The 25,087-nt window shown below is 42.9% G+C and overlaps 1 protein-coding gene and 1 long non-coding RNA gene across 2 annotated transcripts in view; one reads left to right on the top strand and one right to left on the bottom strand.

The window, feature by feature from the left end:
* The first annotated feature begins 456 nt into the window (after positions 1-456).
* On the top strand, positions 457-24,081 carry LOC142096619 (uncharacterized). The gene is made up of 3 exons (XR_012678058.1): positions 457-611; positions 17,027-17,158; positions 23,893-24,081. It is a non-coding gene; the product is annotated as an uncharacterized LOC142096619 (long non-coding RNA).
* SUDS3 (SIN3A corepressor complex component SDS3) overlaps positions 22,749-25,087 on the bottom strand; it is a 29,714-nt gene continuing 27,375 nt past the window's right edge. The window contains exon 13 of the transcript XR_012678056.1: positions 22,749-23,701. The gene's annotated coding sequence lies outside the window, so the exon portion shown is untranslated. The remainder of the gene's footprint in view (positions 23,702-25,087) is intronic.

The raw sequence follows: 25,087 nt of genomic DNA, 5'->3' as shown, positions 1-25,087 counted from the left end.
TGTTGTTGATTCCTGATTGGAGACTGCAGTCAGCTGGGCAGAAGCAGCACTCTGAGTTACTGAGATGGATCAGGTGACTATATCCAAGATGGTAGCTCCCATGAACTGTTTTTGGAGGGAATCTGAAATGGGGGCTGTTATCACCTGAATGGCTGATAGGAATCATGTAACCGAATTCATGATGGCCACACTCATACTCTGATTCTGGAGTGGAGACAGACTGGACAGCATCTTACAGAGAGGTCTGAAACCAGCAGAGCCTGAGTGTGATACCCCAAAACCTGAGTACCCTGAGGTGTATATATGTAAATATATGTGTGTACTCATGGCTATGTTCATGTACCTACCTGTTTAGATGTGGTTACATTTGTTAATTGTTTTAAGTGTTTATAAAGATTAAAAAAAAAAAAAAAAAAAGAATTCCTGAGGGAGAAGTGACAGTTGGGAGTGGTTGGTGGTTGCCGGGGGTGACAGGGAGAGAGGAGTGTGATACTCAGGACCGCTGAGAGAGATCTCTGTGTCTGGATAGACTGAGAGCGAAAAGATAGGGACAGAATGAAAATTGGACAAAGTGATATATAAGCAGATTAAAGGTGAAGAAAGTGTAAGAAGTGAAGAAGTGAGAAAAAGAGAGGCTGAGTAAAAAGGAAAGTGCTGAAAATTACTAAGCAGTAGAGAGATCTGTGAATACACAACAGAGACTGAGCTACGTACTGAGGACAGTGTGAGAGGAGAGAGACAAGTTGGAGTTGTATAATAACAGTTAAGCAGACACAGATCGGTATAACTCCACCATGACATCACTGACACTGGAAACATCAGCAGTTACTTAGACACACGTTACTGATCCCTATATACTTGAACTGCTTACTAAAAAAGAATCAGCTTTTCAGGAAAACTACAGAAATAGTGTTGTACCAAAATCTTCTTGTGAAGGTCTACAACCAATTAATAAAGTGACTATTCATAAAGTCCAACGGGATAAAAAAAGAAATTCATGGGCCCCAACCACGTAACCCACTTCTACAAATGGTTTTTGAAATATTTAATGTAGGTCTTAAAGTTGTATTGAGAAATTCATCTGTTTATCGTGTTATTTATCATATATATATATATATATATATATATATATATTAGGGATGTGTCTCGTGTTTTGTGTTTTGGATCCGGATTTTCGCGATGTTTTGGGTTCGGATTTGTTTCGCAAAACACCTGCCGAAAGGTTTTGGTTTGGATTTAAGGTTTTGGATTCGGATTTTTTTTGAAAAAAAAATAAAAAGTGTAAAAGTCAAGTTTTTGGGCTTATTTTCACTCCTACGCTATTATTAACCTCAATAACATTCAATAACAATCATTTCCACCAATTTACAGTGTATTCTGTACACCTCACAATATAGTTATTAGTCCAAAACGTTGCAACGAGGTATCTTTCTGGTCTGCGTAGAGGAGTGTTCCCCACAATATAATTAAAAACCCATCAACTGGTCTGAATTACACCCAAAAATAGTATCTGGACTGCGTAGAGTAGTGGGCACTGGGCACCACAATAAAATATATAGAAAACCTTCAACAGGTCTGAATTACACCCAAAAATAGTATCTGGACTGCGTAGAGTAGTGGGCACTGGGCACCACAATAAAATATATAGAAAACCTTCAACAGGTCTGAATTACACCCAAAAATAGTATCTGGACTGCGTAGAGTAGTGGGCACTGGGCACCACAATAAAATATATAGAAAACCTTCAACAGGTCTGAATTACACCCAAAAATAGTATCTGCACTGGTTAGAGGACTGGCCACTGGCCACCAAAATATAATATATAGAAAACCTTCAACAGGTCTGCATTACACTGCACATACGGCTGCTCCTCCATCCTCTCCATCATATTCATGTTGGAGTTTCAGCATGTCAAAACCTCTTGTTTTTGATAATGACAGTGCATTTTGAATATTTTTCAATTTGCCCCACAACACTGAATGTACTTTATCTATGATACGCATCTATCTTTCTTGACTGCGTAGTGTTGTGGCCCCGGTACACAATTTGGTACCGTGGCCACAATATAATTAAAAAACCCTCCACGGGTCAGAATTCCACCAAAAAAGGGTATGGACTGCGTAGTGTGGTGTGCCCGGAACTCAATTTTTTACAGCGCCAACAATATGATTAAAAAATTGGGCATAAACTGTCACCGTTGTTTAATATCTGATACACCGAAATATGGACTGCACAGTGGAGTGGCCCCGGTAGTAAATTTGGTGCCGGGGCCACAATACCTCCTCCAACTTCCAAGTGTAGTGTTTATAAAATATAAACAAATATACAGTAGTTCTAGAGCACGTCAATATCTCTTGTTTTAAATTATGACAGGGCATTTTACTTTTGGTTTAATTTCTTGAATTTGTTGAAATTTGGTTTTACTTTTTGAACATGGCAAACGACTGTTGAATGGTCATATAATGCAAAAAAAAATATTCCAAGATGGAATTGTCCTTGGGCCCTCACACCCACCCTTATGTTGTTGAAATAGGACATGCACACTTTAACAAACCAATCATTTCAGCGACAGGGCCTACCAAACAACTGTGGCTGAAATGATTGGTTTGTTTGGGCACCCACACCAAAAAAGCTATTCATCTCTCCCTGTACAGACTAAACAGGCTCTACTGAGGCAAGATGTCGTCCTCATCCTCAACCTCTGATTCCTCTCCCCCTACAGTGTGTACTTCCTTCTCCTCACACATTATCAATTCGTCCCCGCTGAACTCCACAACCACAGGTCCCTCTGTACTATCTTGAGGGCAGTGCTGTACTTCATTGAGGAATTGATTATTCATTTTTATAAACATCATTTTTTCAACGTTCTGAGGAAGCAACCTCCTTCGCCGCTCACTGACCAGGTTCCCCGCTGCACTAAAAACTCTTTCCGAGTACACACTGGAGGGGGGACAACTCAGGTAAAATAGAGCAAGTTTGTACAGGGGCTTCCAAACTGGCTTCTTTTCCTGCCAGTATGGACTGTCTGACATGTCTACTTGGATGGTGTCAGCAAAGTAATCCTCAGCAAAGTAATCCTCCACCATTTTTTCAATTGTGACAGCATCCAATACAGCGAGAGTAGACATGTCTGCAATGGTTGGCTGGTCCTTCAGTCCGGACCAGATGTTATCAGCATCCCCACCAGCGCGTCTTTTAGGAAAACTGAGCTTTTTCCTCGCAGCCATAGATGTGGAAGAAAATGAGGGTGGAGCTGTTGGCATGTCACGGTCCTCTTCGGAGGACAATCTCCTGACCAGCAGGTCTTTGCACCGCTGTAGACTTGTGGCCGCCGGAAACAGAGACCCAACATACGCTTTAAACCGAGGATCGAGCACGGTGGCTAGAATGTATTCCTCTGACTTTAAAAGAGTGACCACCCTCGGATCCTGGCAAAGCGTACGAAGGGCTACATCCACAAGAGCTACATGCTTGGTGTAATCGCAATGGTTTACCAGCTCCTCCCTCACTTTCTCCAGCTGCTTCTGCAACAGCCTGATCAGGGGAATCACCTGACTCAAGCTGGCAGTGTCGGAACTGACTTCTCGTGTGGCAAGTTCAAATGGCTGCAGAACCTTGCACAACACGGAAATCAGTCTCCACTGCGCTTGACTCAGGCGCATCCCCACTTCTTTGCCTATGTCGTAGGTGGCTGTGTAGGCCTGAATGGCCTTTTGCTGCTCCTCCATCCTCTGCAGCATATAGAGGGTGGAGTTCCAGCACGTCACAACCTCTTGTTTGAGGTGATGGCAGGGCAGGTTCATGGTTTTTTGATGTGCCTCTAGTCTGCGGTAGGCATTGGCTGAATGCCGAAAGTGTCCAGCAATTTTGCGCACCACCGCAAGCATCTCCTGCACACCCCTGTCACTCTTCAGGTAATGCTGCACCACCAAATTAATGGTGTGGGCAAAACATGGGACGTGCTGCAAATTGCCCATATTTAATGCCCGCACAATGTTACTGGCATTGTCTGACACCACAAATCCCCATGAGAGTCTAAGTGGGGTAAGCCACTGGGAGATAATTTCCCTCAGTTTCTCTAATATGCTGTCAGCGTTGTGCCTCTTATTAAAGCCTGTAATACACAATGTTGCCTGCCTTTGCACGAGCAGCCATTTTGTAGATGCTGCTACTGAGGCAGCTGTTGCTGTTGCTGCGGAAGGGGATGCATCTACCCAGTGGGCTGTCACAGTCATATAGTCCTTCGTTTGCCCAGAACCACTTGTCCACATGTCCGTGGTTAAGTGGACAGTGGGTACAACCGCATTTTTTAGAGCACTGAGGACACTTGATCGTACTTCTCTGTACATCTTTGGAATCGCCTGCCTAGTAAAGTGGAATCTCGAGGGGATTTGGTACCGGGGACACAATACCTCCATCAACCCTCTAAATCCCACTCCACTGATGGCGGACACCGGGCGTACGTCTAACACCAACATTGCAGTTACAGCCGCAGTTATACGCTTTGCAATAGGGTGACTACTATCGTATTTTGTGGTCATGGCAAACAACTGTTGGACGGTCAATTGTTTTGTGAAAGACTTAGCGGTCTTACGACTTCCCCTCTGGGAAGATGACCGACTAACAGCAGCAACAGCAGCAGTGGCAGTAGTAGGCGTACCGCTGCACGATTCCTCGGATGAATCCCGTATTGAGGAGGACTCAGTCTGGCTGCTGACTTGGGCTGCAGGACTCAATCTGATGGAGATCGTGGAGGAAGTTGACGAGGAGGGTGTTGGTGGTGTGTATCCAACTGGACAACGGGATTTAGGTATCCCTGTATCGATGAGGGTCCTAGCCCCAGTTCCTGAACTAACCACTGAACTATGAAGGTTATTCAGGTGACGTATAAGGGAGGATGTTCCTAGGTGGGCAAGATCCTTACCCCTGCTTATTTGAGCTTTACATAAGCTACATATGGCCATACATTGGTTGTCCGGATTTGGATAAAAATAACTCCAGACCAAAGAGGTGCATTTTTTGGTCTTCTGACCAGGCATGACGATGGGCTTTTTCATCCCATGGACATCAGCTGTTTCCCCCCCTGGTGCCTCATTTACAATAACCACATCACCATCCTCATCATCAAGTTCCTCCACAGCGCCAGCTACATCATCAATAGCCTCCTCCCGAGCCACCTCTTCCCGTACAGTGATGGGAAGGTCAGGCTTGACAACCACCAACACCCTTGGACTCGCCTTGGGGATTTGTGATAATTTCTCTTTAGAAGGCCGAGTTGTTTGCTGTTTTGTTGTTGCTGACAGCATAACTCTCTTCAATTTTTTGGAGGGGGGGGGGAGGAGGAGGAGGGCTAAGATCCGTGGGTGAAGCTGAACCACTAGTCATGAACACGGGCCAGGGCCTAAGCCGTTCCTTGCCACTCCGTGTCGTAAATGGCATATTGGCAACTTTACGTTTCTCCACAGATGATTTTAAGTTTCTCTTTTTGCTACTTTTACTTAACTTGGGCTTTTTGGATTTAACATGCCCTGTACTAGGAGATTGGGCATCGGGCTTGGAAGACGACGTTGTTGGCATTTCATCGTCTATGTCATGACTAGTGGCAGCAGCTTCAGCATTAGGAGGAAGTGGGTCTTGATCTTTCCATAGTTTATAATCCAAATTTTTGTTCTCCATTATATGTAGAACAAGATACTGCAGAATGTGTGAACTTGGTAATATTGCAGTACCAATGGACTTATACTGCTGGATTGGTTTTGCAAATTTGGTTATAATTATTATTTTTTTACATTTTTTATTTTTATTTTTTTTATAATTTTTTTTAAATTTTTTAAAAACTTGGGAATAATAGGTAAATAACTATGCCCTTAGAAGCACAGAGCACAGGACACAGCACCACTGGACTGAACAGGACACAGCACAGGACCCAGCAGCACCACTGAACTCAGCAGGACAGAGCACAGGACACAGCACCACTGGACTGATACTGCAGAATGTGTGAACTTTGTAATATTGCAGTACCACTGGACTTTTACTGCTGAATGTGTGAACTTGGTAATATTGCAGTACCAATGGGCTTTTACTGCAGGATTGGTTGTGCAAATTTTGTTGTCATTAAAAAAAAAAAAAATTAGTTTTTTGTATTTTTTTTAATAACTTATTTTTATTTTTTTAAACACTTGGGAATAATGGGGAAATAACTATGCCCTTAGAAGCACAGAGAACAGGACACAGCACCACTGGACTGAACAGGACACAGCACAGGACCCAGCAGCACCACTGAACTCAGAAGGACAGAGCACAGGACACAGCACCACTGGACTGAAGTGAACAGGACACAGCACAGGACCCAGCAGCACCACTGAACTCAGAAGGACAGAGCACAGGACACAGCACCACTGGACTGAACAGGACACAGCACAGGACCCAGCAGCACCACTGAACTCAGAAGGACAGAGCACAGGACACAGCACCACTGGACTGAGCACAGCACAGCACAGCACAGAACTGAACAGCACGAGATATAGCAGGACAGAGGACCACCTAACACACCCTCCCTCTACCCTGATCAATGCCCGAGTAAAGATGGCGGCGACTAGCGAGGAATTTATAGGATCCGAGTATCGCGAGATCCGACAGCGGGCTTATGAGTCAGAGCCTCGGTTTCAGATTTGAATTTGGCGCCAATACCCGGATCTGTCTCGGATCCGACTCGGATCGGCAACGTTCGGGTGGGCTCGGATTTCAGAAATCCGAGCGCGCTCATCTCTAATATATATAGATATATAGATTAATAATTTATTTTGGCAGAAGCATTTATAGATATAGAATGAATTCCAATAAGATATCAGTGTTATTAATGTGGTGAATTTAAAGGTTTGTCAATTGTATGTAGTTTCGAAGTGATAAGGTATTGTTTACAAACAATTGTGCACTTCTAAAAAAGATATCAGAGTAATCCTTTTTTAAAAGGAAATTAGTTCAGAATACACTTGTTTCATTTTAAATATCTGTAGATAAATCTCCTTACCTCTCTGGTGCATAGAAAACCTAAAGTGTTGAAACCAGAAAAAGAACTATCCAATACTGATAAGGTGCAACTTCAATGTATTACATGAGGACCGCAGGGACAATTTGGAAAGGCAGCAAAGAGGTAAGTGACACAAGCTGAGAGCCTGGTGCGTGACACCGTTAAACCCAGACACTTCCATCTGACTGCCAAACAGAGAAGAGTGATTCGTCACTCCACAGAACACATTTCCATTGTCGGACTGGGGCATGAAGGGCCCACCGGGGGACTGCAAAGCTAGGGCCCACCAGAGGGGGTGTGGCCAGCATCATAGAGGCGGGGCCTGACACTAGAGGGGGGAGTGGTCAGCCCATGAAGGACAGCTAGCATCATAGTGTAGTATATAAAGAATGCAGTGTGTATATAAAGAGTACACAGTCTTGACCTCCCCCTTAGATTGGGTAGAACAGTCACCAAAAATCTGGATTGTCCCACTAGAATCAGAACATTTGACAGACTGTCCTACCTGTTCTTGTCACCACCTGTGGCTGCTGGTTTCTTAAGTTGCGACTTGTCTGGATCCCGGAATGTTGGGTGCCCTATTTTGAAAAAAAATGGGTACATTTAGAAAATTCCAACCAGCCCCGGCGTAAAATCTATAGCACCCACAATTAATACTTAGGGCTAGATTTACTAAGCTGCGGGTTTGAAAAAGTGGGGATGTTGCCTATAGCAACCAATCAGATTCTAGCTGTCATTTTGTAGAAGGTACTAAATAAATGAAAGCTAGAATCTGATTGGTTGCTATAGGCAACATCCCCACTTTTTCAAACCCGCAGCTTAGTAAATCTAGCCCTTAGGCCTTCCTCCAGCCCCAACATTAAAGATAGAGTATTCTCACTTAATAAATAAACCTATTTCCCTCCCTCCAAACAGCCCCAGCAATAAATGAATATCATTTACGTATAATAAATATACCTATTTCCCACAACAGTCACTGTCATTAAATAATTCATATTCACATTTAATAAATAGACCTTGTGCTCCTCAAACTCAGCCCCACATTTAATTAATAGCACCTAAACCACCCCAGGATTAAATTAAAGGTCCTGTCACCCCATCTTAATTTAATAGGCCCCACTCTTAAATTAAATTGCCCACCAATAAATTAAATTGCCCCACCATCACCCCACAAATAAAATAGCACCCATTAAATAATTAGCCCCCACCTAAACTCCACCATTAAATTAATAGCCTATCTCCTACCCATGTACTATTAAGGCAACCCCACTCCTTTCCCTCATATCACACATTATATTAAAAAAAAAACATTCCCTCATTATAGCAGCCCACACTCCTTTCATTCACACAATATGGTGCCCCCCCTCCCATTTCATTCACACAGTATAGCAGGCCCCTGTCACTCACACAGTATAGCAGCCCCCCCCCTCCCCTGTCTCTCACACAGTATAGCAGGCCCCCCCTCCCCTGTCACTCACACAAATAGCAGGCCCCCCTCCCCTGTCTCTCACACAGTATAGCAGGGCCCCCCTCCCCTGTCACTTACACAAATAGCAGGCCCCCCCTCCCCTGTCTCTCACACAAATAGCAGCCCCCCCCTCCCCTGTCTCTCACACAAATAGCAGGCCCCCCTCCCCTGTCTCTCACACAGTATAGCATGCCCCCCTCCCCTGTCACTCACACAAATAGCAGCCCCCCCTCCTCTGTCTCTCATACAGTATAGCAGGCCCCCCTCCCCTGTCTCTCACACAGTATAGCAGGCCCCCCTTCCCCTGTCACTCACACAAATAGCAGGCCCCCCTCCCCTGTCACTCACACAAATAGCAGGCCCCCCCTCCCCTGTCTCTCACACAAATAGCAGGGCACCCCCCTCCCCTGTCTCTCACACAGTATAGCAGGGCCCCCCTCCCCTGTCTCTCACACAAATAGCAGGCCCCCCCTCCCCTGTCTCTCACACAAATAGCAGGCCCCCCCTCCCCTGTTTCTCACACAAATAGCAGGCCCCCCCTCTTCTGTTTCTCACACAAATAGCAGGGCCATCTTTCATTCACACTTACCTTATTGCTGCAGCTCACATGCTTGCTGTGCGATCAAACGCAAAACAGGAAGTAACATGCGTTACACGGTGGAACGCATGCTACTTCCTGTTTCCTGTTTAGCGAAAGGGACTGGTCCCTGAGGAGGGGCCAGCCACCCACTGCCACGCTGACCCCGCCACGCGGCACCTGGCTCCCGGCCCCCACCAACACCCGAGGACACAGGAATCATTTTTTTTAACCCCGCCCCACCACGGAGGAGATAGCTCATCTGCCATCAGGGCCTACCGGTGGATTTCCCGGTCCACCGGCGGCCCAGTCCGACGCTGCACATTTCCATTGCTCCATAGTCCAATGTCAATGTGCTTTACGCTACTCCATTCGACGCTTGGCATTGGGCTTGGTGATGTGAGGCTTGCATGCAGCTGCTCGGACATGGAAACCCATTTCATTAAGCTCCCAAAGCACAGTTTTTGCTCTGACATTAATGCCAGTGGAAGTTCAGAACTCTTCAGCTATGGAATCAGCAGAGCGATGGCGATTTTTACGCACCATGCGTCTTAGCAGTCGTTGACCTCGCTGTCTGATTTAACGTGGTCTTACGCGTCGTGGCTGAGTTGCTGTTGTTCCTAAACGCTTCCACTTTCTAATAATATCAGTTACCTTGGTACCTTGCCTTTTGGGGCTCAGTTACCCTGAATGGGTCTATAGAGCATTCAAGGATATTTGGCAGGATTTTTATTTTGGCACCCTTTTTTTGGTTAGATATTTCACTTGGAATGCTAGGTATCAGGTTTCCATCAGACAAAAGGTCCTTCCCTGTGAAGTGATAGTGGGTGACATTCTCCACAAGGTGTGGAAGTTAAGAGACATGGAGAAGCGCCGAATGACCAATGCAAACTGGGTCAGACTTTGGCGGGGTCTGAGGCTTCCGTAAGGTACCAAGGTCCGGTATGTCTTCCCATCTGTGGCTGTCTATCTTTTCACCTCCCTTAGATTTTGAGTGAATAATTACCGGTATTTTTTTTATATGGCTTTGCATACATCTAAACGTTCAGTTTATTTCTTCTTTGCTTAAGAAAGTTTTGAAGGTTTGTTGTGAGTTTTGGTGGTTGGGGATGGTTTGAAGTGTTTTTTTGGGTGGTTTGATGTGGTTTGAAATAATGTATTATATTTGTTTTATTTTGGTTTATTTGGTGTGGGCACCCTTCTGATTTTATGTTGTGATTTTATACTGTTATTTATTATGGACCTATGCTGCACTTTATGGGACATTTCCTCTAATATTTATGTTCATTTAATTTTGGGTGTCACATTGTATTGTTAGTTGGTTATGTAAGGTTGCAAGTTTTAAATAAACAACATTTCCAGCCATCACATAGTCCGTGGGCGTATTGTTTCCCAAGAAAGACAAGACAATGCGGTTTTGCGTAGACTAGCGCTGGTTGAACGAGGTGACCGAGTCTGATGACTATCCCCTGCCCCGAATTGACTTTCTGTTAGACGAGTTACCTGGGGCAAAGTATATTTCTACCGTTGACTTGAGTTAGGGATATTGGCAAATACTGCTAACCCCCGAGGGTCAGAAACGATCGTCATTCATCACCACATTTGGCCTGTTTGAGTTCAAGTCCATGCCATTTGGAATGAAGAATGCGCCAACCACCTTCCAGCGTGTGGTTGATTACCTGCTGGAAGGGTGTAAAGGCTTTGCTCAAGCTTACTTGGATGACACTGCCATTTTCAGTAAATCCTGGGAGGACCATCTGAAACATGTAGGGCAAGTGTTGGAGAAAAGTCAGTGGGCAAGTCTGACCATCAGAGCAGGCAAGTGTCAAATGGGGATGTCAGAGGTGCAGTACCTGGGTCATCGTGTGGGGAGAGTTAGGGTTAAGCCAGAACCAGCTAAGATAGAGGCAATCCGAGACTGGCCCCGGCCCATAACCCAAAGACAAGTACTGGCCTTCTTAGGGACCTCAGGGTACTACAGACATTTCGTACCAAACTTTATTATGGTAGCGAAGTCCCTGACAGATCTCACTAAGAAGAAACTCCCCAAAGTAGTTGACTTGACACCCGCTTGTGAGCTGGCATTTCAGTCATTAAAGGAAGCCCTGGTTCGTGCTCCAGTACTGTTGGCGCCCAATTCTGACAAGGACTTTATTGTGCAAAGTGATGCGTCACAGTATGGACTGGGAGCAGTACTTAGCCAGGTGGGGCCTGATGGGCAGGAGCACCCTGTGGCCTATTTGAGCAGAAAACTGCTAAACCGGGAGGTGGGGTATGCCACAATTGAGAAGGAATATTTGTCCATTGTGTAGGCAGTGAAAAAACTTCAGTCTTACTTGCATGGATGACATTTTACTGTGGTGACTGATCATAATCCTTTAAAGTGGCTGCAACAAACCTCAGGGGAAAATGGCCGACTGTTGCGCTAAAGCCTTGCACTTCAAATTTATAACTTTGACATAATTCACAAGCAAGGTAAGGTTCACAGCAATGCAGATGCACTGTCTTGGCAGGAAGACCCGGAATCTCCGGGTCACCCCCGGTAACCCTAAGAACTGCGGACCAGGAGCCAAATTGTTGGGAGCTGGCACACTGGTTGCACGCATGGTCAAGGGGGGAGGAGTGTGACTGGATCACTGATAAATAACTTATTTGTGGCTGGATCATGTAGAAATAATTTATTGTAGAAATGTATTTCAATCAGAGGTACAGGCACCAATGTATAATTTGAAATGCACTTACCGTGTTACATTGCGATGTGTTTTGTATGCAAGTGTCATTGTTTGGGTTTGTATCTTTGCTAGAGGAAGTCTGTTTGCTGATAACAGGAAATTTTAAGTAAGTCTTTAGGTGAAGTGACAAAAACCTGTTTAGCCTGTATACCCAGCAGGGGGCCACTGCCTGGCTGTCTGGCATTACTGGATCTCAGATAATGCAAGCATCAAGTTTTAGCACTTAACAGAAAAGTGTAAATATTGCTAGCTTTGCATTGCATGTAAATCCATGTTTGGGTAAACAAATTGCTTCCTGATTCTAAAAATAGCCCATGAGGCTGTGTTCAAATCGATATAAAAAGCCCTGTCTTGTATTGAAAATTTTTCTTTTTGCTTCATCTGACCTGCTCCTGGTACCTTCAACCAGTGTGAGCAAATAAACAACACTTGCTTTAAAGACCTGCTTAGAAACTTCTCTATTCCTGTGACCTACAGTTTAGAACCAAAATCTAATCCGTTCCCGGCTGTTACTGAGGTTTGGACCCAGCTTTTCCAGTACCACTGCTCTGCCCGCTACCCAGCAGCTCTGGCTAGTGTGATAGGCCAGGGGGGCCTATCACACTGAAATGGAAGAGGTCAGGAGTATCAGCCCAGGTACACCAGCAAGGGGTACGTTATCAGCGTCAGTTACTCAGAAGAAACCTGGTACTGAATGCCGGTAAGGAGTCCAGTGTTGGCAGCATTTGTAAGCCACTCCTACTGCAGCAAGAGAGCACATTTGGAATAACAAAAGGGAACAGTGGTAAAGTAAGTCCAGCCGGTTCCCAGCATCAGCAGACAGGGTGGCATAGGCGGTTCATTCTGTCACGCAATGCATTACACATCAGAGTTTTAATGGTCAATACAGAAGTAACAATTTGGCAACTGTTTTGGACATCTGTGATTTTTTCTAAGCACTAACAGAAGTACAGAATGGAAAGAAATTGTGCCTGTGATAGGATAAGTCAAAAATTCCAAATATGTAGGTATTCAGTACGGAGAGAGTGCTCATTACCTGCTGGAGAAAATAGTACACCAAGCCACTCCCCAACACACTATTAATTACATTATGAAGCTCCACCTCTTGTCTTCACTACTATATATATTCACGTGCTGTGCATTAATCTAATTACTTTCACTACTGAACATATTTACATTTTCTGTTCTCTGGAATTACTTTTCTTTCTTATAGCTCAGTGGTTAGCACTTCTGCCTCACAGCACTGGAGTCATGAGTTCAATTCCCAACCATGACCTTATCTGTGTGGAGTTTCTATGTTCTCCCCGTGTTTGCGTGGGTTTCCTCCGGGTGCTCCGGTTTCCTCCCACACTCCAAAAACATACTGGTAGGTTAATTGGCTGCTATCAAAATTGACCCTAGTCTGTGTGTGTGTGTGTGTATGTGTGTGTGTGTATGTGTGTGTGTCTATATTAGGAAATTTAGACTGTAAGCTCCAATGGGGCAGGGACTGATGCGAGTGAGTTCTCTGTACAGCGCTGCGGAATCAGTGGCGCTGTATAAATAAATGGTGATGATGATGATGATGATCTACAATGCAGGGAGTCCATGATCTGAAAATGAACAATGTAAGCCTTTAGGAAAGAAATGGAACATAATGTATCCAAAGGGCAAAGAATACTAAGGACTAAATAATATCAAAAAAGAATGTAGTCATGAATTAGTCTCTGATTGTATTTGGTATTTAAATGGTGAATCCAAAATAATTCACATATCTGTTGATAGCTAATCCTGTTACACCTGTCTTTTTTGTATTGGCGAAAGGTACTCGAGCACCCTAAAAATCTACTAGGATACACTTTTGTGGTGGGCATTGGATCTGTTTTTTTTCCATTTCCTTTACTCTACAAGGTATTGACTCTCTTAGTAGCTAAAATGAGCTGTTGTTTGAAAGATACCGTGCATTGTTTGGGCATGAAAGAACCTCACTCTTCCTCTTCAGGAAATATATCTTTTCACAGAGGTGTGGCAAGTTTTTACACATCATAATTTCCAGGCTTAAATATGTTGACTTATTACAACTGGTGTTGGGGAAATAACAATGTCACGATCCAAAACTCACTTGCAGTGTCAGGGTACTGCCATGGACTCAAGTTGATGGGCAACTTTGACCACCAATGATCAGATATGCAATTCAAAAATATTGTCTGGTGCGTTTGGTAATGAGTTTGTGTTATAGTATGGTGACATCAAGTTCTTTCGATACTTCCATCAGGCTCCTAATAGATAGTATCTAGTTTAAAATGACTTATGATGTTCTTTCAGTGGCCTTTTTGGATTGTAGAATTGTACTGTGTGATGGAGGAATACATATAGGCTTTACATTAAGCCTTCAGATAATGATAATGATCAGTAGTTGACTTAATACAGTTTTCGTTAACCAAATGTTTTTAAATCAGTGACTGGTAGTCCAATTTCTTCCAAGATACTTCTCAAAGGGAGTGATTCTTCTTAACTATTTTGACACTTGCAGAAATAGGTCCAAAATGTGAACATGGTAATCCTCAGGAGGGAACTTTTTTTAATTTAATCTTTCAGCAGCAGATGACTAAAGCTGAATAATGTCGTGTGGTCTACTTCTTTTTTCAAATGAAAGTATATACAATTAATATTTCTTGAAACACTTAAAAATTGAAGATATTAGATCCGACCAGTAATTTGCATCTCTTAATCCAGAAATTAGTGTCCCCGCAACCTAGCCGATCGTGACACTTTAACATACAGAAAGACTGTACATATCTGCGGCTCTCTCCACAGCGAATTCTGCATATATATATATATATATATATATATATATATAAAATTACATACCTGCACTTTTTCTTCCCGCCCATGCCCTGCTATTCTTGCAGAGCATGTGAGCATTTGATTTGCTGGTAAAAGATTGTCACATTTGTGGGATGGAGGGAGGGAGCGGAGGACGATGCAGGGAGGTGTAGCTGTATGGATGAAGGGAGGGCAGCATGCATAAGGGGGGTTCCATCCGCTCACCACTCTCCAGGGCTTTTAGGCTGATGGGAAAAAAGGAGGAAAGAGGTGACAGCCACCCATCCAGCCCGCCAATCAGCTCGCCCATGCTTTTGGGTTGACAGGAGAAAGAAGAAGTAAAATGTGAACAGGGTTCTAAAATCGACATTCAAAATGTCAACATAGATTAGATTAAAAGAAATTTAAGAACAAAAACAGCTTAACTAAACCTTTTGCTGCCAGCCTACGCTGGTACTAGTAAAATTGGGACGGATGGAAAGCGTTGGTTCCCCCTGATTTTACTATTACCAGCACAAGGCTTTGCCTACCTGGACTGGTAGCACTTTAGTCCAAGCCGCGGGAAATCCTCATAAAATATATATATATATATATCTATATCTATATATATATATATCTATATCTATATATATATATATATGTATATGATAGCAGCCATGGGTATTATAATGCTTGTACTACTACAAGCGCCAGCATGCCCAAACACTTAATGGCAGTCTGGGAATACTGGGACAAAATGCTTTATTATGATTTCTCAAATCATTATTATTACCCCCACACCCACCACTCCAGTGTGGGAAGAACCTTTTTACCATCAGCACGGGGCTGGTTAACCTAGGGGAACCAGCCCCATGCTGACTGGCCTGGGGCTGGTTTGGCATTATGGTAGAGAGACCCCATGCTGCGGGTTTCCCTGCTACAGTGCCATCAGTCCAGGCTGGCAAAGCCTAGTGCTGGTAATAGTTAAATCAAGGGGACCCCACGCTTTTTGTCCCCCTGTACAGAGGCAGGTTGGGCTGGGGGGCAGGGGGCATCTGCTCCCTGTGCCGTTCTCATAGTGGGCTACCTTGGGCTGGGTCACTGGACCTCTTGCTTTTTTTTTCCTTTAAAATGTTCCTAATAGGCTGCTGAGTCAAGTCTTGCCCCCCCCGATTTTGCTAGTACTATCCTAGGCTGACACCACTAGGGTTGGTCAAGCTGTTTGGGGAGGGGGAGCATTTTAATTTCTTTATATCTGTTTACTTATGTGAACATTTTGAATGTGGACTTTAGAACCCTGTCCACAATTTACATGTCTACATTTAATCTGTGTAGACATTATGATATTAGAGGGCATGGTGTAAAACAGGCACAATCCCAAGCACAAAGGCTGTTAAAAAAAAAAAAGCCTGCAATAATGTCATGTAGAAGTCCTGGACTACAGCCAGTGACTAAGCAGGGGTAGGATTAGCATACTTTGTCCTTTGCCGTCGGTGACATACTAATAAAAGCCAATAGCCTGTCTGTGAAGGGCCCTAACAGTTCACTTTGTCTCAGCTGATGTCAGGAGCCTAGATTCAATATTATGTTCTATATTTTGTCTTATGTAATTTTGGCTTAAATGAAAAAGAAAACAACACCTTCACCCTCCACATACATTTCCCTTCCCCCACTGGCTGCTTATATAGAAAATATGGGAAAACCTAAAACGTGTTATATATTCCTGATTCACTAGTGAGAGGGAAATATAGGAGCAGGGACAGATATAGATAGATGGGAGCAGGGGGTAACAGAGGGAATGAGAGAAGCAGGGGGCAAGTGAGGGGGTGAGGCACAGAGGAGATCATGTGGAGTCAGAGAGGCAGGAGGTTACCTGGAATGAAGATTGGGGCACATGCTACATAATATATACAGCTGGTTTGCTAATCTCAAATGTACAAAAGTTGTTCAATAAACTTCACTCACAGATTCAGAAGTGATAAAAGTCAGTGCTGAAATATAATGCATTTTTGTTTAAATATATGTCAGATAGATCTACAGTCGTGACTTTGTCTGGGTGGTGATACCTTTCCTTCCCTCCACCCCTACCCTTTAACCCCCTCAGTTCCACATACTCACTTGTTTCAAAAGCTCAGAGAAAATCAGATCATGCTCTTATGTTTGTTGTCAGCATTGCTTACAGTGTTCAGACACATAATTTATGTATCTTTGTATACTACTAAATAAAGAAAAGAATAAATACAATATATATATATATATATATATATATATATTAGTAAAATACACTCAATACAATAAATATACAGGTTATAAGTTGCAATTAATGATTAAAAATACTGTCAGAACATGTCTGAATACAATAATATTTTTCACAATGGCAGTACCATGGTTTTTAATTATAACATTTTTCTCTCCGGCTAAAGGCGGTAATGAAGACCAGAGATGGGAAATGAAATGGTTGGAACCTTTTGTCTCAAGTGCATCTGTATTTATTGAAGGAGTACTCCCAGCAGACCATATAGGACCAATATAGTTATACATATCTGGCAGATTTTGGAAAATTACGAGTATTCTAAAACTGAATTCTGAACATAATATACATTCTCTAACCACAGGACACCTATATGGTCCTCTAGTTGATGTATCGTGTAATTTATTCTTATGGTGCTCACAGTGGAGCACTCCTGGTTGTGTACAGGAGTAGGTTTCCTACTTCTTAAATAAATTAACATTACTTCAACAACACCCTTTCATACATCTCAAAATACTCTCCTCACAACCACTTAGATCTACCTCTGACTCGCGCGGCACCTCCTCTCACTCCTGCCTACAGGACTTCTCCCATGCCACTACCCACCTACGGAATTCCTTACCACATTCAATCAGACCCTCCTCCAGCCTCCAAACACTGTAAAAAACTATCCTCTATACTGGAGCGGTATACCCTTGCTCTGTCACAATCTCCACCTTGAGTCACACCAACTCCTCTTTTCTCAGCTGCACGGTTTTCCCCTTCAATATGTTTATCAGGGAGTTTTGCTTACTGGTGTCCTAGTTGCAGCAGTTATCTCTGGTAACTGCAAGTCAAGTAACTTCTCACAGTAGGCGACTGGAACCTTTAAGAGCTATTTTAGCCAAGGTACTGGGAACTATGGTGGAATGGTAGAGTTAGACGGCTCATACACTAGATCATTTTACATTCAGTGCAGTTGGCTGTATCATCTCTACAGTAATATGTCAATCATTAGGGTAGCACAGTGGCTCAGTGGTTAGCACTTCTGCTTCACAGCACTGGGGCCATGAGTTTGATTATTGTCCATGGTCTTATCTGGGTGGAGTTTGTATGTTCTCCCTGTGTTTGCATGGGTTTCATCCCACACTCCAAAACATACTAGTAGGTTAATTGGCTGCTATTAAATTGACCTTAGTCTCTCTGTGTATATATTAGGGAAGTTAGACTGTAAGTTCCAGTGTGGCAGGGACTGATGCGAGTTCTCTGTACAGCGCTATGGAACTTATGGCACTATATAGCTGATGACGATCCATACTCACTGAAGCCCAACACCCACATTGAAGGCAGCATGGTCTATTTTTTCTTCTTCTTTAATTACCATACATGACATACATATTTGGGGGGAAAAGAGCCCTAAATAGATAGTGCCTCTTCCTATTCATCAAGCCGCGAAAACGGTAATAGGTATTGTTGATTGCCTTTGTTGTCCACCTCCTGCGATACCTTCACCTAGTGTTACGAGCCGCAGCGGTACTCACAGCCGCCGCGGCTCGCTTCCTGTGCCCTCTAGCGTCCCGACCGTCACCTTGACGAACGGGACGTTATTTCCGCCTAAGACCCGACCGTTGCCAAGGCTAAAATCTCCCCGGCGCCGCATACTGGCAAGATAGGGAAGCCAGGCGCGCGCAGGATGTTACTAGCCTTTGGGCTAATTAATTAGTATAACAAGTAATTAGCAGGGGGCTGTTGATGATTTCAGAGCTAGGCTCTGATTGGCTATCAGCAGTATTTTAGGCAGTGAGGTCTGAGCCTCACTGACAGTTATAGCGTGTCTGACCAAGTCTGCTGACTTGCTCCTGTTCCCTTGCCTTGTCCTGTGGATACCCTGTTTGATCTCCTGTGTATGACCCCCGCTTGGATTATTGGACTCTGCCTGTTTTGCTCGTGACCCTGACACTTCTTGCCTGTACCTTGGAATTTACTACCGTGCCTGTGACCCCGACCTCTGGCGTGTTTATCGATTACCCTGCTTGCCTGTGACCCTTGACCTTGGCTATTGTATTGACTACCCGCTGCCTTCTACCAGTCTCCTGGCCTCCGCTGTGGTCCTGCATTACCAACCCACAATACACTTGTTAAGTCCTGGGGGCATCCGAGTACCGGTGAGCGCGTCAAGCTCTAAGGGAAAGGCGGCTGCTATAGGAAGATCTCCGTCATCTAGTTCTGTGGGTTGGTGTCTGTGCCGTTCTCAGGATGGAGACTGCAGCAGCAATAGAGGAAAAAGGCTTTAGTTAAAAAAAAAGCATTTTTTACATTTAAAAATACATTTTTTATCTATTTTTTAACTATTTAAAATCATTTCTTTGAATCTGCTACTGGAATCTTGGGTCAAACAGCACAAAAGGGACCCCGACTGGCCAGCGAAGAGGTAATTCTTATCACTGCCAGCCAGTGTCGCTGCGGAGATGAACATCGCTGTTGCCCACTTAATGATAAATAGCAGCAAGATTTTCTTTCTCTGCCAGATGCAGTGATAGAAAATCTCTTCAATCATTGCTTTTTGTTAAATAGACCCTTAATACTGCTGCAATAACAGGTGTTCAACCCGATTCCAATGTGTGGCAGACAACTACCAAAGGTAAAATATTTTTTGCTTCATCTAGTGCAGGGCTGGACACCAGGCAGCCCTCACTCCCAACATCACTTATTCTCTGTAGAGAATTCGAGTTAATGGGAGCAGCTGGATTCCGTGTCATGTGACCTCCTCTGCACACTACAGGGAGATCATGTAGCTGTTAGAGTGCTGCGGTGGCTGCAAGCACCGCCACGACTCACCGGTCCTCTCTCGGCCGTCCCGGCTGTCGCTGTGACGACCGGGACCTAATTTCCAGAGATTCAGGCCGACCGTTGCCAGGACAACGGCTGGACACCAAATTTAGGTTCTATGCGCCCCGGCAAGTCTGGCAGTCGAGTGCATGTACAGAGGTGCAGCCTGCGGGCTGATAATATTTTGCTCATCAGTCTGGCCCCGAGGGTTATTACAGGGCAAAGGCCTGATTGGTGGATTCTAGTATTTAAGGCAGGGAGGGCTTAGCCTCCCTGCTGGTTGCAGCGTTTCTGATCCAGTCTTGCTGACCTGCTCCTCTGTTTGTACCCTGTCCTGTGGATACTCTGTTGGATTTTCTGTGTATGACCCCCTGCCTGGACTTTGGACTCTGCCTGTTTGCTCGTGACCCTGACCCTTTGGTCTGTACTTTGCCTGTAACCCTGACCCTTGGTGTGTTTACTGACTACTCTGCTTGCCTATGACCCTTGACCTTGGCTACTGTCTATCCGCTGCCTCCTGGCCTGCATTACCAACCCACTCTACACCTGGAGTTAAGTCCAGGGGGCATCGGAGTACCGGTGAGCACATTAAGCTCTAAGGGAAAGGCGGCTGATATAGGTGAAGACCTCCGCCATCTAGTTCTGTGGATTGATGATCAGACCGTCAGCCTAACAGTAGCGCAGACAATCAGAGAAAGTGCCTTGAAGTAGGTCGGGGTGCCCATCACTGACCTAGTATTTATGAGCCCAAAAGATACAGGGTTACAATTAGTGGTGTAATCTGACCAGGGAGAAGCTCTGGCACTATTTTGGCTGACAGGACGAATCACTAAAATCAGATGGAGAAAAACATTTGTCCGATACCTGCCTTTCTAAGTTCCTGTTTACAAGATGTTATTTAAACTATGAACATTTTTTACATGTTCATTTCTATATTAACCTCATTATCAATTACACTACACCTGCTTACACTCATTTCCCGCAATGCAGTTTGTGTACTGAAAGATAGCATCAAGCAGTTGCTGCAGATATGTTGACTGCACATTCATGCTGCATATCCCAAAGGTGCACCCCTGGATTGAGATCTGAAGACTGTGAAGGCCATGTTCATGGAACCAGCTTGAGATGTGCTTTGTGGTGCATTATTCTACTAGATGGCCATTAGAAGATGGGTAGACTGTTGCCATAAAAGGATGTACATGGTCAGCACCAATACTCAAGTAGGCTCTGGCATTTACACAATGCTCAATTGGTATTAAGGAGCCAATGTTTTCCAAGAAGACATTCCCCACACCATTACACCACCATGCAAGCCTGCACTATTGGCACATGGCAGGATGAATCCTTGGTGTTTACCCAAAATTCTGATCCTACCCTCTGCACGTCAGAGTAAAACCTAGTGTGGTCTTCTGTTGCTGTAGCCCATCCACTTCAAGGTTCAACATTATTTATGTAACTGTGGCCTTTCTGTATAGCTGACTTTCCTCTGATCTCTCTCATTAACAATGAGAAAAATCAGAACTGCTACTCAACTTTTTTTTTTTTTCCTCTTTTGTGGACCGTTCTCGTAAACTCTTGACTGTTGTGTGCTTGAAAATCCCAGGCGATCAGCAGTTTCTGAGATGCTCAAACCACCTGATCGAACATCAACAATTATCCCACTTAGTCACTCAGATCACGATTCTTCCCATTCTGTTGTTTGGTCTGTACAACAACTGAACCTCTTGACCGTCTATGCATGCTTTTATGCAGTTTCTGGCACATGATTAGCTGATTTGATATTTGCATGAGCATGCAGGTATGCCTAATAAAGTGGCCACTAAGGGTACATAATGTAAAATACATGCATTATATCTAAATATAATAGACAGACATAACGTAAAAATAATCATGGTATGTTAATGTAGAATCAAAAAGACAAAACCAAATAATCTTTGAAATGTGGTTTGCAAGTAGCACCTGGCAGTTAATTTCTAGATAAGATTTGCAGGTGACTGATCTGATCATGGAGATGTAGATAAGGGTGTTTTAACATAACCATCAGTAGAGTTGCTAAATATACAAAAAGTAAATAAAAAAAATAAATAAAATAAAATATTGCTATCAAATTGTTTCTGGGTAGAGCTATATCTGAATTTGTTGGCAAAAATGATGACATTGCCTGCAAATAGCAGGGTTGTTTTTTTTTTTTTATTATTTACCAGGATAAAAGTAGATCTCCTTAAGCAGATAAAAAATTGAATCTGTGATGAGGTAAGCTGCCTTAGAAGAAAATCATTTTAGTTTTCAGTAGACAAAAACAAGTAACATAAAATACATTTTCTGTTATGGAATCGTTCCAGTTCTTCCATAGACAAATGCACATAATCAAACATAACCTTTGACCTCACCAACAAGGTATGTTCCAAAAGCATTCCTCCTGTAATTTACAATGAAGAGAAAATCCATCCATTTATTATATGTAATATTTTTTCTTTTTAAATGTATCCTACACACAAAGGAGGTCACAATTCTGTGGACGGGTTCATAGGCAACAGATAGCCCGCATTCTAATTAATAATGTGAGTCAGGTGAAAAAGTGTCTGACTTTACTGTGAATAGACAACAAGTGCACTTTAACTCTCTTTTTGTTGATTGTACCAATAGTGCACATATCAAAGATGAAGATGATAAAAGGTTCTATCTGAGGAATGACTGACTCAAGTATGTTGTTTTTCTTGAAATGTTTTGAGAACAATAAAATAGGTAAACATTCAGTACATCAAAATAAGTTTTTTTTTTTCTAGTAACATTAGTGAGCTTTCTGTCCAAGTACGATAACTGTCACACAGTGGTAGACTTAGGATAAATTTCAATTAGTAGCGAGATGCCGGTGACCATCACCTCGATGCTCGGATACGCACAGTTCCGCCTAATGTGGTAAGGAATCTCTGCTAATTTTAATGCACACTGGTATGAGACACGAGGAAACATAAATGGAGATTGCGTCTTGCGACTGTTCCGGACACACATCGAGCTCAATTTAATCTCCACCTAGTAACATAAATGAAGAAGGCACAGCTCTCTATACAAAGTTATACTTTTTTTTTTTGGGGGGGGGAAATGTGAGTTAGACACTTTCCCAAACAAGTTAAAGGCTATATCCTCCATGATCTATAAACCACAATAAAAGAAACAAATCAATACACACATTGAAGTGCGTTCCTGCATAAGGAAATACATTACTAGTTGGTTTTATCAACCTCTCTACACAGTTGTCACAATTCATTAAGGAACGTAAATGCCGATACACACTGAATTTTGCATAAAATCGCTCTGCGCCTGCCCAGAAACTGACTATATGCCATACAATTCATCTTCACACAAAGAACTCTTACAACAGTATACAACTTCATGGGCGGAACGGGGAGGGGAATGAGCGTATGCACTAGTCATCATAGAGTAAGGCCATGCTGAGCTCGAGCCCACGCAGCAGCGTCTGATTCAAGCTTTGACCATCTGAAATGGTACATTTTCTGTCGTATTACTTGCACCAGCTACAGGTCAGGTATAAGTGCTGAATGACAGGTATGACAATCACGTATGCCTGCTAGAACGTGCTACAATCAAGAGCAACTGTGAAAATGCATTGCATTGCATGTATAGTACACAGTAGTCATTATAAATGTATTTTATGGGGGAAATAGAAGAAAAAATGTTGATGTTTATTCTTAAGGTGACAATAATTGAATACTTTTTTTCTGTGTGTTCTCCTGGGACTATATTTTCCACATTATAAGCATAGCTTATCTAGACCCATATTCAACAAGAGTAATTTCTTCAGATCCTCTTGTAGTTGAATACAGACATGCGTATGCCCAATTTACATGCATTTTAAAAATAAAGGCAAAAAAACTGCACAATATGTTCGTTTTGCGCGCCTCAATGAATCAGGCCCAGTATGCGATTTTTTTGTGGTTATCTTTTTCAAACTGTCGTTTCCCTGGCAAACAACACACAGCTGGTGTCTTGTGTTCAGTGGAATCCGATGCACAGCCAATGATGGTGTACTCTAGAATAATGAACAGAAACAACTTGGTCTAATAATTGAAATACACAGTACAAAAGTAATCTGAAGCTTGAAAACTTCTATGTGATAATGGGTATCTGGATACCTCATACATAAATAAAAGCATGTTATATACAATGGTAGTAACAAACATTTATTTAGAAATGCTGATTTTTATTTATTTTTTCCAACAGCTTTAACCTGAATAGCAAATGAATATATAAGAGAAGCGGATTGTATTATAATTTGGCATTGGCAAGGAAATCTCCGGAACGGCATGATCAAGAACTCTCCGCCAGTGAAGCAGAGCAAATATGTGGGCGAGAGCTGCTGGTTTGCTTTTAACAAAAAAAAAAAAAGCCAATGACATTTGATGTTCTGTTCCACTGGTGTTATCATATAAAACCTTGTATAACCTGGGTTTACAGTCTGAATAATAAATGTGTACTGTGAGTGCTGAGTCTTGGATAATGTTCATGACACAAAAAACAAAACAAAAGAAACCCCCAACAATATATAAAGGCAAAAACAAAAAACAGAAAAATGTTACACCACCTGTCAATGTAACTGTCACAATATATTTTAATAATTAAGACGAAAAATAATATCCCTACATTACACCTTACTAACACCTGGTCTGCAAATAAATATTTTACCTTTCAGATAACTAGTGGTATAATGTTAAGGGGGTTCATACAGACAATGCATCCACGGGTGTCTCCAATTGCCTTATGTCAATGTGACATTCACAGGGGAGGGGCATCTATAACAATGTCACTTTTTTAAAATCGGTTGGGTAGAAATAAGAATGTGGAGTGCCATAATATGACTGTTAGATTTGTCCTGTACCCAGCAAATATAGTGTCAGGTCATCCGCCACAGCTTAAAACAGTTTTTTGGGTTGTTTTTTTTTTTTTTTTTTTTTTGTTAAGTCTTGGGTGGAGTTATTATTTAAAGTATTTTTTGACATGGAAAACTTTGGCTTGTGCAGCCATACTGTAGTTTTTACTGCAACAGGATGCTTTATCTTTCAGGTTACGTTAAATGTTTCTGAGCCAGGTATTCATATAATCAAGAATCATTATCATGGTTGCCCTGGGATACAACAGCCCTGCAGCATTCTATCCATTGGATACAATAGTAGTCAGAGAATGACTTTGTATTGTACCAAACAGCAATATTATTTTTGAAAAATGTTTTAAAAGCAGAGACGGAAACCAGATAAAATATTGTAGCTAGCAAGAGTTACAGGAGGGTATGCACAAACTAATAAATAAACTCCTTCTAAACATGAGCTATTTAGACATTTTCCTGGTACGGCTAGGTCTCCAAAAGCCAGTGTTTTAAGTGCTACTCATTTATAGTATTCTCCAAGGGCAACAATAAGGA

Source organism: Mixophyes fleayi, chromosome 1 (assembly GCF_038048845.1).
Source record: "Mixophyes fleayi isolate aMixFle1 chromosome 1, aMixFle1.hap1, whole genome shotgun sequence".
NCBI classification, from domain to species: Eukaryota; Metazoa; Chordata; class Amphibia; order Anura; family Limnodynastidae; genus Mixophyes; species Mixophyes fleayi.
Note: the sequence above shows the minus strand (reverse complement) of the source record. Positions and strands in the feature narration are given on the sequence as shown.